Raw genomic sequence first — 16,190 nt, 5'->3', positions numbered from 1 at the left:
ATGGCGCACAGTCTCACAGTTATTCCCATGGCCTATAGAACGCCTACAAAATGATCTACCCTCTCCCTAGTTCCTAGCCAGATCTCCGATGAGTTGACAGGAAAGCATAGTACGATCTTCGGTCAACAGATGGTGCGAGGCACTGTTGACATTCGACAGTTTTTGAAATAACTGCCTGTATCAGAGGAACGGTTATCGCAGTAACCGTTACTTCTCAGTAAGTGGTTATTTCTATCAGTTCAGTTTTTTTTTTTTTTTTTTTTTTTTTTTTTTTTTGCCACCTTTAGTTCACAATGGCAGAGCGGAGCAGCAGTATTGCAGCTGCTTTTCTAGGCGTGAAAATGCAGGAGTAATACGTGCACTTGCGTCGGAATGGAAAGGTAATGATCACGTCCCATACAGTATTACATTAAGTGGGTAGCTACAGTAATTACATGTGTTAGAAGTTACAGAACTATAAAAGTTCTCGTTGTTTCGCACAGAATCAAAGTCAGTTCGAGTTGCTATAGGCGTAAAGCTGTCAGTGACATTCAGCTTTGGAGGCAGTGGTATTATTCATTACAAGACCAATGCAAAGATGCAGTATTGCGCTTGCTACAGTAAGCCTCCCTGCGTGTGGTAAAAATCAATGTATTACTTGCGTGTATGTTCTGTACTGAAATTGCGGGTGGTAGGTTGTGCGAGTTTGTGTTCTTCCTGACCGGCATCTAAAAATTCTTATTTACTATTGAGTTAGCTTAACTAAAGATACAGTAACTCTAAGAGCCTCCCCAGCTAACATTAATAATTCAGTAGGACTTTACTGTATCATACTAACGTCACTCCACGTTACCAGAATCAATGTCTGCTTTTCTTGTCAGCAGATGATGGGTTTGTATCTATTATTGTGACGTGAATAATGATTCATGTTTATGTGCGCAGTGGCATTGAACTTAAATGTCTCGTTTTGTCAGAATAAATCTCAAAACAAGACTATTTTTTTTTCTTATGTTGATTTGATATTGGCAACATCCACAGTTTTAGGACAAAGTTTCCACAGATTTTTGTAGAATGTGCAAACAATCTAATTTTATATCTGCCAGTATGAGGTATTAGCCTGCAGCTTCTATATTCAATTAGACAGTGAACTATATTTATTAATGTAGACTGTGGGGAACGGACCACGCTTTCTTGTCTGTTCCAATTCCACATAACTAGCTCTGCAGTCCCAGCTTTGTTATGTATGCATACTTAATGTATCTGCTATACCCCTGAACCATAATTCATTTTATACTGTACACAAGGAGAGAATCAAATGGACCATGAAATAAGGTCATTTTGTATGGAAGACACCTGAGGAATGAACGACTTGTCAAAGCAGCGAAATTCCTATCTCGAATAATTTTCTGAGTCTGATACTTTCTGAAGGTAGGCTCGTCCTGTCTATTAATGTCTGGACATGAGGAATAACTTTTTTTACCCAGCTCTTCAATTCATCCCCCAAACCCAATGTCAGTTTGTGTCCTTCAAATAGATCTGGTAGCCTGTATCAAACTCCAGCTGGCTTATAACCAATCTTTAGCTTTCTGTGGGTGCATAATGACCACTAAACTTCACATTAGAATGAGTGTCTGGTGCAGCTATTGTTTGATTTCAATGTGTAAATCATCTAAGAACCACAGTTGAAAAACAACTTTCTCTACAGCATGAGATTTGTCACCTAAATCTCTTTTCGGTTTCCTCCCCTTCCATAAGATAACCACACCATGACGTTCTTCAACTCCCCTGGATCCCCCATGCCACTTTATCATAGGTGTTTAATGTTGGGCAAAGTCTCTTCTAGTTCTATGTTATAATTATTTGTTCTTTGTTTGGTATCTTGCTCTATCTTTTTTCTGATGACTCTTTGCCCTTTTCTGTATATTGACAAGACACTCTTCTGGGGTGGCATTCCTGCAGGGCACATTTTACATGGTTTATACATTAATATGTCTATTAGTGAGGCATAGTGGACTACTCAGCATTTTTATTCTCTCTTTAGTTTTGTTTGATTGTGGGCTGCTTAATCAGAAAATATTTGAAGCTGGTGCTTTTGGTCTCTTCTTGAGCAACTAAGGAGAAATGACAGTTTAAAGTTCAGTAGGCATGTATGTTGTGACTGAAATCTGACAGTTGCCTTTCCACCCCCCACCTCCCCACCATCCTCCTCCCCTTCACCACCCCATTAGCCAAACGCAAGCACAAATGAGAACAGAATGTCCTAGTAATTATTAAGACATACAACTTTATAAAATTGAAACAGTGAATACTAGCAAATAGTGTCACATAACGTATTCTTTATCCCTAGTGTACTTTTAAGGTTTTACTATTTAAAATGTAATTACATTTTAATCACATTTCAGTTACCTATTTGGTTTTTATAACCATCAGCTGTGTTACAAGTGCACTATAATTTTCAGAATTGTTTGATATACATCTGAATTAATTTACGTTTTTTATTTTTATCATAAATAAACTCATAACTAAGTAACAGTACATTACTAAAAAGTACCTTTACGCAGAATGTGCCTTAGTCTTATAGCAAATGACAGCAGTGTTTTGGACCAGACGACACTGCAAGCTGCTGGCATCTGAACGAGCAAACGTGGCCGTCCACAGATCTGGTGCTTGGAACACTGGCTACATAGTAACATTATACTAATTTACAAATCTCTGAATATCTATCAGAGTTGTTTACAATTAACAGAGTTATGTCATAGTTTTTACAAAAATTACTCCTCAGATTCAAATTTGTTGACTTGCGGTAAGTGTTCAATACCTGTGGCTTCAGAAGCTGTGATAAATGTCCCCATAGTGAATATGTCACTCGCCAGTAGTGTGTGATGTGATATGAAAATTGCTGGCAGATTACAACTCCAAGCACCAGATCTGTGGACGGCCACGTTTGCTCGTTCAGATGCCAGCAGCTTGCATTGTCGTCTGGTCCAAAACACTGCTGTCATTTGCTATAAGACTAAGGCACATTCTGCGTAAAGGTACTTTTTAGTAGTGTAATGTTACTTAGTTATAAGTTTATTTATGATAAAAATAAAAAATGTAAATTAATTCAGATGTGGAGCTCTCCAACTTGCACTGTGAAACTTTGCCTTTCATTTTCATATGTTCTGTTGACTGAGCTACCTACGCAAAAGCCATTTCTGTCAATAAATTACTTTCAGAAATGTTTTCATCTGTTTCTGTTCACATTTCAGCTATTCTACACACATCTGTTCTCATACATAATGTTCTTTGTGTAGGTGAGGATAGTGCCACATACATAAAGCAGAGGGTGAAGAGGTTGAGACAAACAGAGTAGCAGAGCATTATATAGAGGTATGAAGTAGATTATTAAAATATCCTTGAAATAATGAAAAGTAATTTGGCCATAAAATTTGTTGTTTAAAGCAGAAGTTCTCATTAACCTCTCCAACTCTCAAAGCTCTCTTTCTCAGGGTTTACTTTCAGGATGGTAACTTGATTTAGGATCTGTTCAATTTAATAAACATGCAGGAACTTTACATTTTACACAAGTAAAGTTTTGTTCATTTTCAGAAACGATTACTTCTTGATTTCCAACATGTGGAGTGTAATTTTTAATCGCCTGTCATATTGTCACTGCACTAGTGGCACTTTTCAATATATGTAAGTTGACACATTTAGAAAATTGCTCACATATTGTAACAATGTGTAACACCTGCACAGCTCCAGGGAAGGGGACCACCTTAAGTGAATGGCAAGGATTTGCAGGGGTTTCTTGGTAATGACTAGGTGTAGCTCACCTTTGGAGCCATGGTTCAGAGGTTCAACATTTTGACAGACTAGGCATTTGTGGATAATCCATTACATGCTGCTTTGGAGGAAATGAAAATAGCAATACTCACTGACTTTCTCATCACATTTACCCACTCCTGGATCCCCAGTGCTCTATGGGTGCACAAGCTTAGCTTTTACCAGTTGTTATATCTCATGAGACAGCAATAACGTAATACATTATTGTGAAGCACACAGTATGTAACTAGTGCCTCAGGTGGGTTAAGGGTAAATTGTATTCAGATTTCTCTCCACAGGGGGGGGGGGGGGCTGTCTCTGAGGTGAGACATGTAACTAAATATAGTTAATGCAGATGATAAATGTTTTCTTGCATCAGTAAGACCTTATATTTAGTACTTTATCCCTTAGATCCCAAGTTACTACATCATTCTCTCCTTTTACATAAACTATTTCAAAACCATATTGTAGAACTGAACCAGTGTTGTGTGCAGTAATTTTCAATTGAGAAGGAAGCTTCAAGGCTGGTTATCACAGTATACTTTGGTGTGATTACCAACAAAACAGTGACGGAATTTCCTAAAAGTACATATAATAGTGGGAACTTTTAACTCAGTGGCCGTGTAGGCTCACTAGCAAAGAGTATTTTACAGACATTTCATGTACTGTAAATGCCTCTGATTTGTAAGGGGCAAGCTCCCAACCTGGTACATATCCATATGTTACAACAATTGTGAATTTGCTAGTACATTTTTGATTTTACTGAAAGCAGATTGGCCTATTTCTGACCAAATCTATGACATCTGTTTTGTGTAGAAAGTTCAGTAATACATCTGCGTTTGATAATTGGTCTGGAATGAAGTTACACTAGAAGTTGGATAAATCTGAAGGTACTTTTAATTGCCTCCTTGTCTGGGACACTAGAAAGCAATGAACTGATTGTATTTTTGTTGTCAGAACACTTTGAGGCATAATTATGTGTTACAAGAAATTCATTTTCTCACCACCAAATTTCATTTTTTGAAATTGATATAAAACTGCCTCTAACATCTCCTAATGCTCTTCCCAAGTTAGTGTGGCAGTCAACAAATCATGCACAAATAAAGTAATTCTTCTTAGTAATTCCAGGTCTAATAAATAATCCATTGGTGCTATAATCAAACCACCACTCACATTGAGAGTAAACAAAATCATTCTAAACTGGTAGGTATGACCTGTAAAGATAAAAGCATTGTCTTTCTAGAAGTGTCTACGAGTATGACACACTGAAATTAATTGAAATGAAGTACCTGATCCCTTGGATCCACTGGATTTGTTGATATAAAAATTTCTGGTGAGATTCACACAGGATTACCATTTTATTAATTTCAGTCATGGGCAATACCAGCCTAATACTACTCCCAGCCTTAGCTGCAGCTAACAAGAGGTTAGAGGTTGGGCTGTTTTATGGCCTAATTGCTTCATCATGTGCAACTGGAATGGACAGCTGTCCGTTCCAAACAAGGAATGGGCAGAAAGGTAGACAGAATGGTACATGTGCTGAAATATTCAGATAACACAAGTTTTTTCTTCAAATATCTCAGCTCATTTCCCTGAAATATTAACTATACCTTTTCTCTCAATTTTAGTTAAAGACTGAGATTCTCATAACTTCAACTTAATTTTCTGTTCAGTATTCAGTCGAGTGAGTATTTCAGTATGTTGGTGTAAAGATTTGTTATTTTCTATGTTGACGAACTGTGATTTGATCACCTGGCAATTTTCATTCCAATGAGATGAGACTGTGCTTTACATTTGTGAACATAATATAGAATTTCCTCCATGTAGGCAGTCCATGATGAATTCCTTTATTATGAGCAACATGCTTATCATTGCTACATTCCCTGTCACCAGCAGAATGCAAGTCTGCCATTTAATTATCTGAGATTGTGTGCTATGCTATGGCTGCTAAAATCCTGATAATTTAGGCAGGTTTATCAGATGACATTATTTTTCAAACAGGCCTTGGGGAATAACACTTGCTGCGTCACCTGTGTCTATTGTCATTATCGTAAGTATGCCTCCCACCACAGCATGTATGGCAGCCTACATCACAGTTTGGATAGTCTGACAGTTTATGTTGCTGTTAGATAGATAAAAAATCTACTCAGTGGGGCAGAAGGGGTCACACACTTACACACACTTTTGGAGCCACTAGTTCTGTCCTCAGAGAAGGGTTGAAAGAGAAGGAAGAGGGATGCAGGGAAAGGAACTATAGGACTTTAGGAAAAGGGATTGAGTTTGGAAAAGTCACCTAGAGCCTTGGGTTAGGGAAGACTTACCAGTCAGGATGAGAAGGGAAGACTGATTGTTTGCGACTGTACTGGACAAGATCCAAAAACCTGAGAACTTTAAGGTGGAACACAGGGTAATCTGCAAGAAAGAGGTTAGTGCTAAAACATTGTGCATTAGTTAATAAAAGCAAAAAAACTGAGTGCATTGCATATAACAATAACAGAGATGGGACAAGGATGGGGACAGTGGAAAATACAGGTCATAAAATGAAAAATGGAGTGAAGAAAGTAGTAGTTAGTGTGAAGAAATGCTGAGACGCGGGACATTGATGTGCACTCACAAACTATGTGTAACTTTCCTGGCAGTGGCCTGTTCAGTAGCATATACTGTAATTGTTGGAGTTGTCTGCTAAGCAGCAGCAGCAGCAGCAGCAGCAGCAGCAGCAGCAGCAGTGACTGAAAACAGCAAATTATGACAACTTGCCTTTGTCTTCCCTAACTGTGAGTCAGCCAATTTTACCCCTATTCACCTTTTGCCATCTACTCTTGTAGTGTTTTAATTTATCTATTTGTCTTGGTAGATACAATTTCATTGGTAGCAGCAAGACATAAGGAGGCCATAGACATCTGTTGTTGTTGTCTTTAGTTCTGAGACTAGTTTGATGCATCTCTCAATGCCACTATCCTGTGCAAGCTTCATCTCCCAGTACTTAATGCAATCTTCATCCTTATGAATCTGCTTAGTGTATTCATATCTTGGTCTCCCTCTATGATTTTTACCCTCCACGTTGCCCTCTAATACTAAATTGGTGATCCCTTGATGCCTCAGAACATGTCCTACCAACCGATCCCTTCTTCTGGTCAAGTTGTGCCACAAACTCCTCTTTTCCCCAGTTCTATTCAATACCTCCTCATTAGTTATGTGATCTACCCATCTAATCTTCAGCATTCTTCTGTAACACCACATTTCAAAAGCTACTATTCTCTTCTTGTCCAAACTAGGTATCGTGCATGTTTCACTTCTATACATGGCTACACTCCATACAAATACTTTCAGAAAAGACTTCCTGACATTTAAATCTATACTCGATGTTCACAAATTTTTCTTCTTCAGAAACACTTTCCTTGCCATTTCCAGTCTATATTTTATATCCTCTCTACTTCGACCATCATCAGTTATTTTGCTCCCCAAACAGCAAAACCGTCTCTCGTTTCTTAAACCAATTCCCTCAGCGTCACCCGATTTAATTCGACTACATTCCATTATCCTCATTTTGCTTTTGCTGATGTTCATCTTATATCCTCCTTACAAGACACTCTCCATTCTGTTTAACTGCTCTTGGAAGTCCTTTGCTGTCTGACAGAAATGCAACCACCCATAGTTACTGTGATTTAGGAATATTTTTACTGGTTTGTTCTTTTGTTTGTAAGGGATTTATTACTAACCCGAGTGCAGCAGTGAGAGTTTTGTTGAGGTGTGGCTCTATCCACACCAGGTACCCTGTCTTATTCCCCATTCTGCTGAGACGATATCTTATGTAGTTAGTTTGATCATCATAGTAGGCTGTAGCTTGTGTTTGTTAAAAAGTTCACTATTCTGTGCTTGTGCAGTTCCTTCTTTAAATTTGTTGAAATTTACACATTATGTGTGTGAGTGTACCACTTTAGTAAGTTTTGGAAAAACAGTTGCCTTCTTGTCCTTCATGACTCCTTGTGGTCATCTTTCTGGTTTTGACCTGTGATTCTTTTAAAGTTCTGCCAAAGGTCTGCTGAGTTCCTAGGATTGAAACTTTGGAATTTGTTGATTGGGCTCCTTCTGTTGCTTGGTTTTCGAAAAAGCAATGGAATCAGTCGAATTGAGAGTTGTTTTGTACGGTGTACCAACATGTGTTTTTTGTTTCATGATCGCCAAAATGTTTCTAGGGATTAGAGCTGCTCCTTTTCTTACTTCATTAATGTGAGCACTGAAGATCATTGTGGTACTTATTGATTTTGTAATTTAGGTATTTTGTTTCTCTAGAACATTTACATTATATGCTTTTTCAGTTGCAGGGTGTATTGTATGTAATGGATGAAGTTTTTGGAAAGTTTTTGTGGCGTCTTAGCATAATTTTTCCTATAAACCTAAGGGGTGCTGATGTTAGGAAGATTGGGTGATGTCTCACAGTGCTCATAGTGCGTATTTATGTGTTGGTGTATTGATGTGCCTGTGTTATACGTGAAAATTTGCCTTCACTGGGTTGCCTAAAAATATTGGTTTACTGAATTTAGTCTTCTAGCGGACATCTATTCCTGTCAGTTCTTCTGTCTCCAAAATTATGGGTCTAGCATTGAACTCGTGGAAGGTAATGCGCTCATAAAATGATTAAATTACTTTAAGAATTGTAACTACCAGCTGCTTAATACGTATTTATTTATACCAATCGGTGTTTGACTTTTGACCATTTTAATTTGTGCCAACTGAAGACTAATTCGTGTTCTATCAGTGTTAAAAACAAAAACAATTCTGAATGTTATTCATCACTTATAATCGTGGAAAACGGGAGTAACAACCCATTTTCTTCACTCTGTTGCCAACTGATATCTTTGTTATCATTGGAAAATTATGTCCACAGTCAGTTACATATTGTGTACAGGTCCTGATGATATTGCTGAAGTCAGTTCTGTGGATGCATTAAATATTTTTATTCTAATATTGCATGTATAAATTGTGGGGAAAAAGTACTTAAAAGACGTTTTCCTGGAGAGCTACTACGAACAGACAGTGCAAGCATTTGATCGAATGATGCGAATATTCCTATGAAGTAGTGCCATCGTGAGAAGAAAAAGAAAAAGGAGAAGCAATAAGGGGTCACCTCGGTCACCTCGGAGGCCACCAAGGGCCTGGCTTGGAGCGAGAACTGCTGCCGCTATCAATAGGCCGAGTAATAGTCCATTTTTTTCAATAGATTCATCATCCACCATGTTAAGATGGTCAGGAGGGGGAGCTTCTTCTGCCGGTGAACGGCCAGATGTTCTGCTACAAGTGGTGCAGCCAGGCAAAAAGGATGGTGGCCTGAGGTGACAACTGAGGTGTGTCGCAGGAGAAGTAATGCGCAGTGGAGGAGAAGGTGAACTTTTCTTCTTATGAGCCTTCTTGAAAGATCGTGTAGTCAAAGTACTCGTCGATGGCTGGGAGTTCCTGGTATGTATGAAGTCCTCATGGGACCGTTCCTTCTCTAATGCCTACGCATCTGACTTCTGGGTCTTAGCTTTGCAGAAGCTGATGAAGGTGCTTGTGTGTTAGGGGTGATGGGAGGAAGAGGAGACATTGACCAAGCAATCTTAGCACTGGCCGAGCGGACAACTGTTGCACTAAAAGTCAGATCGCATGTCTGCGTCGACACCTCCCTGGTAGTCTGACAAGAGGCGAGGACCGTACTGTATTTCCCAGCTAGGAGCAGCGTGAGCCTCCTACTAACAAAAATCTTGCAAGCAGCCAAGGTGGACACTTTCTCTTTGACCCGAATTTACTGTATACAGTGTTCATCCTTTTAGATGGGACAGTCGCAAGAGAACACTACATGGTCACCCTGATAGTTCATGCAACAAGGAGACGGATGCGGACAGTCACCTTCATGGACGTCCCTGCCACAAGTGACGCATTTAGCCACATTAGAACAAGACTGGCAGGTGTGGTTAAAACGCTGACACTGTAGCAGCGCATAGGTGTCGGGACATAGGGGTGAACAGAAATAACCTCTTAGCCCGCTTTGATGCGCGACGACAGCTGAACACTAGCAAAGGTCAAGAAAAGTGTCCGGGTCGGTAGATGTTTATTGTTGACCTTTTTCATGACCTATGGACAGCCGTCACGCCCTTCTGAATAACAAAAGGGTTGACAGATGAAAAATCCTTTCCGTCTTAAGATCTAGAAACTACGAGGAACTTTGGAGCAGGCTGTAGTACGTTTGTCACGGGTGGCTGGTCAAGTTTCCGTTCTTGTGCAGAAGTGGAGAGAGGAGAAGAGAAATCCATTGTGGATGAATCCCCCATGATTGCTACTGTCTCCAATGGCGTGCTCATTCCTTGTGTGGACTCTCCCAGAGGCCACTCCCACCTCAGATGAATGTTTACACCACACGTCACACCTCCCGAGAAACGGACGGAGGGACCAATCGACATGTTCAGAAGGTGTCAGCTTAGGTAATCACCCCTCCCTGGGCCTGGCCTTTACCAGGGGGTATGCACAGGCTCTACTTGTCTACCCAGGAAGGGGAATTACGCTTTACCCCATCACCAGCAACGTATGCGAACGAGTGGGTCGGCCTGAAGGCACGCATAGGGAGGAGAGGGGAACAAGGCAAGGTAAAAAGTAAGGAAGACCGTGAGAGGAAGAAGGACAAAGAAAGGAAACAGAACGGAAGAAACCAGAATAAGCGAAAAACCAAGATGACCACAAATGTAAGTCGTTGAACCATCTGTCTCCGGAAGTAGGCACAAGCTACCCCTTAGTGGGGAAGGGACTCCTTTTAGTCACCTCTTACGAAAGGCAGGAATACCTCAGGCCTAGTCTTACCCCAGACCGGCAGGGGCAGTCTCATTCATTTAACATACTACTACATGCTACTGTGTTTTAATTACATTGTGGAAAGGAAGTTGCTGCCCACCATATAGTGGAGATTCTGAGTGGCAGATAGGCACAACAAAAAGACTGTCTCAATTATAGCTGATAATAGTACACTACTGGCCATTAAAATTTCTACACCAAGAAGAAATACAGATGATAAATGGGTATTCATTGGACAAATATACTATATGTGAAAATGTAATCATATGTCAGTTTTAGTCATTTGGGTGCATAGATCCTGAGAAATCAGTAACCAGAACAACCACGTCTGGCCGTAATAACGGCTTTGATATGCCTGGGCATTGACTCAAATGGAGCATGGATGGTGTGTACAGGTACAGCTGCCATGCAGCTTCAACACGATACCACAGTTCATCGAGAGTAGTGACTGGCGTATTGTGACGAGTCAGCTGGTCAGCCACCACTGACCAGACTTTTTCAGTTGGTGAGGGTTCTGGAGAATGTGCTGGCCAGGGCAGCAGTCTAACATTTCTTGTATCCAGAGAGGCCTGTACAGGACCTGCAACATACCATCATTCATTATCCTGCTGTAATGTAGGGTTTCGCAGGGATCGTACGAAGGGTAGAGCCACAGGTTGTGACATAACTTAAATGTAATGTCCACTGTTTAAAGTGCCATAAATGCGAATAAGAGGTGACCAATACGTGTAACCAATTGTACCCCATACCATCACGCCGAGTGATACACCAGTATGGCGATGACAAATACACGCTTCCAACAGTCATGTCGCCAACACAGATGCAACCATCATGATGCTGTAAACAGAACCTGGATTCATCCAAAAGATTAATGTTTTGCAATTTCTGCACCCAGGTTTGTCATTGACTACACCATTGCCGGCCCTCCTGTCTGTGATACAGCGTCAAGGGTAACCACAGCCATGGTCACCGAGCTGGTAGTCCATGCTGCTGGAAACATCGAACTGTTCATGCAGATGGTTGTCGTCTTGCAAACTTCCCCATCTGTTGACTCAGGGATTGAGACGTGGCCACATAATCCGCTACAACCATGTGAGTAAGATGCCTGTCATCTCGACTGCTAAAAGTACGAGGCCATTGGGATCCACCAAGGCATTACATATTACCCTCCTGAACCCACCGATTCCATATGCTGCTAACTGTCATTGTATCTCAACCAACACAGGCAGCAATGTCACGATAGACTTGGTGTGCATTTATCCTCCTCACACAAGTTATCACAACAACATTTCAACAGGCAACGCCAGTCAACTGCTGTTTGTGTATGAGAAATCAGTTGGAAATGTTCCTCATGTTAGCACATTGTAGGTGTCACCACCGGCTCCAATCTTGTGTGAATGCCCTGACAAGCTAATCATTTGCGTATCACAGCATCTTCTTTCTGTCTGTTAAATTTTATGTCTGTAGCACATTATCTTCATGGTGTAGAGATTTTAATGGCCAGCAGTGTTGTTACCAGTACTTCTTTTATGGTATGCAGTATTGTAGTGCAGTGTAACGTAAATGAATATTGACAAATAGTTGCCACATATTTGTGTTTGCTTGTACTTCCAGTTCCAAGAACGTCTGCCAGCCAGGGCAAGTAGCTGTTTTATATGCTGCGAAGTGGTGGGAACAGCAGCAGCACTCATGACTGCCCTCACCAGCACTAACAGAATCAGCCAGAGGCTGGCTGAAATTATACACATGTGGAATGTTGAAACAAAGGAAAGGAATGCTCTGTTAAGTGTGCTGTTCACAAATTAATGAGGTACACAAAAAGGAAATGTGGGTAAAGCAGCTGAAAAAATTAATTATACTCTGTGTGCTCCCCAGGGACCCTGATTACAGTAAGCAAAGCAGACACTTCACAAATGAGTCACATTATGTGATTTTTGGTATTTATGACAATTTTGTCCTTAAACAGATTATTGTGATTTCAGGTCAACATGGAAAAAAGGGGAGGGGGAGATGGTGTGATCATTTTAGTTGAGAGTGGTTTATGTCTGTTATGGAACACTGAGAACCCTGCTATTTCAGTGGACCACCTTGCTTAATTTGTATGTTACTAAATGTAAAAGACTGAGGGTCCTGTTTTATTTACTGAATGAAATGTTTGGCAACACTGCTCTATGAGTATAATCTAAGCTTTCATTGTTGTATAAAAATGCAATGCACTGTTGAAATTGTTGTAAGGTTGTAACTGTCAGTCGACAAGTTACTAAGCAAGTGTGATGTGATTATGTAATGTACTACGTGCAGTCTTTGTATTTTGGCACACACACTTCTTTTTGTTATAAACTGACAATGTCGAAACAACAAACTTTAATTTCTTTCTTTTCTGATAAAGACACTGTATTGCAAAAGGCACACAAGAGTGACTCTACTGAAAGAAATGCTAGTGATTGTGACTAACTGCATAGGTCTACCAAGTCATCAGTTTCCCTTCCACAGTTTTCAAACGATAAATGTGCTGTTTCTGGCCCATCCATGAATTTCAATTCTAAACAAAGTAGTGAATGCGAGGTTAAGTATCAGCAAAAATGGGAGTGTAAGCACAATTTGTTGAAGTTTGATCACAATCAGGGTGGGGCTTTCTGCAAATTGTTTCAATTGCATTTAATAAATGATATCGAAGCTCTACAGAAAACAGGAGGAGTGTTCATTTCTGTACCTTTCACTAAATTTAAAGACTCTACTGGAAGCATGGGAAAACTAGAAAATCACACCAAGTCAGAAAAACATGCAAGAGCCATTGCAGCAAATCATACACATAAATTTAAACAAAATGAAAACTTAAAAGCTTTAAATTGCAAAGCATCGTAATCATTCATTCGAAGTCTGTATTTCCTTAGTAAGGAAGAAATACCCCACACAACAAATATGAACCTCTAATTAGAAAGGTTGTACTGAAAAGGGACATTAACCTTGAACAGTGGTTAAAATTTCAGAGCAAAAGGTCCATATATCTTAGTATGTATACTGCATCAGAATTTTTGACTTGTTTGGGAGAGTCTTTAGACTTTCAAGATGAAACCCTTTTACATGACAAATATTTTTCATTAATGGCAGACAAATCTACAACTATATCCAACCAAAGTCAACTGTCTTTAGTAATTTGAAATGTAGCACTGTTTCCATCATTTGAGGTGAAGGAAAGATTTTTATGTCTCGTTGAGTGGAAAAGCACTTGAGCTGAATCAATATTTACAGCAATTGCTACTGAACTAAAGGAAAAAACTCTTATGACAGATCATCTTGTTCTTTCAACGGTGCTGCTAATTTTAGTGGTTCTATCTCAGGAGTCCGCGTTCGATTGTCAGAGAGGAATGGCTATAAGCTGTGATACGTTCACTGTAGAGCACATGTATTGTCAATTGCTGACACTAAATGTAGGAATAAACACCCCATTAAGGCACTTACAAACTTTTTCATGGTTCTTCCAAATGAGAAAATGTTTTGCATGAAATTCAGTGTGCTTTAACGCAACCTGTTTTAAAAATACCCAAAGCTGTTGACATCTGATGATTTAGTACCTATCACATAGTTCATCTTATTTTCCTAACCTACAAGTCCATTATAATGGCATGTGAACATATACAAAAGGATGGCACAGATTTAACAAGTTTAGCTGGAGGAATTTTGTTAGAAATGATGAATTCTAATTTCATTGTAGGTTTAATGATTTTAGACGAAATGTTAAATGCAGTCTCAAACTCCCGTAAAGTTTTGCAGACACAATCACTTAAAATTTAGCGAATCCCTCTACTTTTTCCTGGAACTCCGGAACATTTAAGACACATTGTCTGTGACTGCAATGGACATAGTGCAGAAAATGACTCTTAATGAAATTAAGAAACTGCAAGAGGATGCAACAGAAGTTAAAGGTGTGGTATTCCTAAATGTAGAGGAGCACATTCAAGCTACAGAAAGTGCAAGGAAATTTGTTGAAAGTATGATTGATGAAATTGAGCAACAGCTTGATGAGAAGGCAATAAAAGTGATAGAACTAAGAGCATACTTTGAAAGTTTTTAAAGAATTTCACGATTTTAGTGATAATGATTGTAAAGAACTGTGCTCAATTTTGGGGCTTACAAACATGAACACTGTTATTAGATGGTAAGTCTTCTCATGTGGCTTCTTTCATTCTGAGAGCCGACATCGGCTACGAAGCGCTACGGACACTCACTGAATGTTTACTGTCCATCCCAGTTTCGACTTGCAGTGTGAAAAGGATATTTAGTACAATGAACAGGGTGATGACTAAATTGAGGACTAGGATGTGTCAGGAAACTCGTCAAGCTTGTGTGAAGATTTCAATTTAAGGAGACGGGCCAACAGTAAATTTTATTCATGACATCATCTACAGAGATGCTGTAAAAAAGCCTCTAATAATTAGTTTGATGTAAATTTGAGTTTTTGCGTGCAATGAAGTTATTTTATTATTTAATGTAATTAACTTAGGCTTAGCCTAACAGCTTAGTACTTAATCTACATATTATTTAACTATATATTAGCTATTCATGAAAAATTGAAAATAATAGTGCTGCTATGTCTTTAGAACGCTGTTACTTAAATTTTAAGCCTCAAGCTTTGTCTTGTTTTATTAACTTATTTCTGTCTCACAAGAATGGAGGAACATATGATAACACAGAAACATTTGTTTCAGAAAATAACACTTTCTCAAATTATATACAAAGTCCATGCACTTCTGCATGGTCCAATTAACTGATATTAAAAATGGAAGATGTGTTGTATAACTTGATGAAATAGAAACTGAAGAAAATCCATGTCTAGTTCAACATACTAAAGTTTGTTAGCATAGAGATTCAGCAGCTTGAGTGAAGGTCACAAGTAATGATTGTCAATCACAAATTGTGTGGGGTAGGTCATTGTATCGTATTTTGTACTGCTTCAAACTGCTGGTATAGTAGTTACAGGTACTCCCTTTAGGGTATGCAGTAATGTAGTCCACCGTAACAATTGAATATTGAGAAATACTTAACACAGAGATGTATTTGCTTTTACTTCCAGTTACATGGATGTCGGCCAAGCAAGTGCTACGTGTGCGGAGGAGCAGTTGGTGCAACAGGCTCACCCCTGATGGCCTGTACTGGAACCACAAAAATGCGACTATATCAGAGACTGGCAAAAATAGACATTCTGGACATCGCCATAGAGCAAGCCGGAATGCTGTGCCTAGTGTGCTGAGCCAGTATTAATAAAATGCATGAGCACGAAACCCGGCTGAAGCAAAAAAAAAATAAATAAATAAATAAAAATAAAAAAATAAAAAATATATATAATCCTCCTCCTGTTTCCCTGGGACCCTGATTATGGAAATCATTGCGAAAACTCCAAAAATAAGTCACATTAAATGATTAAACTTGCCACAGAAAGTTAAGCATGTAACCGAAGGTATGTCTATTTCATTAAACAACAGCTGTCCAACATGGATATTAATGTAATGAACTGGCTCTGACTGCTTACCTAAACACAATGGAAAATTGTGTGTGGAAGTAGCACAAACAATGTCAGAGAA

At 39.3% G+C, this 16,190-nt stretch overlaps 1 long non-coding RNA gene across 2 annotated transcripts; it reads left to right on the top strand.

The window, feature by feature from the left end:
* The first annotated feature begins 579 nt into the window (after positions 1–579).
* LOC126320776 (uncharacterized) lies at positions 580–15,890 on the top strand. 2 transcript variants are annotated; one of them, XR_007558244.1, is made up of 4 exons: positions 580–870; positions 3,276–3,351; positions 12,223–12,418; positions 15,683–15,890. It is a non-coding gene; the product is annotated as an uncharacterized LOC126320776 (long non-coding RNA). The 2 variants fall into 2 exon arrangements; XR_007558243.1 differs by lacking the exon at positions 3,276–3,351.
* Positions 15,891–16,190: the final 300 nt, after the last annotated feature.

This window comes from Schistocerca gregaria, unplaced genomic scaffold (genome assembly GCF_023897955.1).
Source record: "Schistocerca gregaria isolate iqSchGreg1 unplaced genomic scaffold, iqSchGreg1.2 ptg000745l, whole genome shotgun sequence".
NCBI classification, from domain to species: Eukaryota; Metazoa; Arthropoda; class Insecta; order Orthoptera; family Acrididae; genus Schistocerca; species Schistocerca gregaria.
The sequence above is the reverse complement of the archived record's forward strand: the minus strand, read 5'-3'. Positions and strand labels throughout refer to the sequence as shown.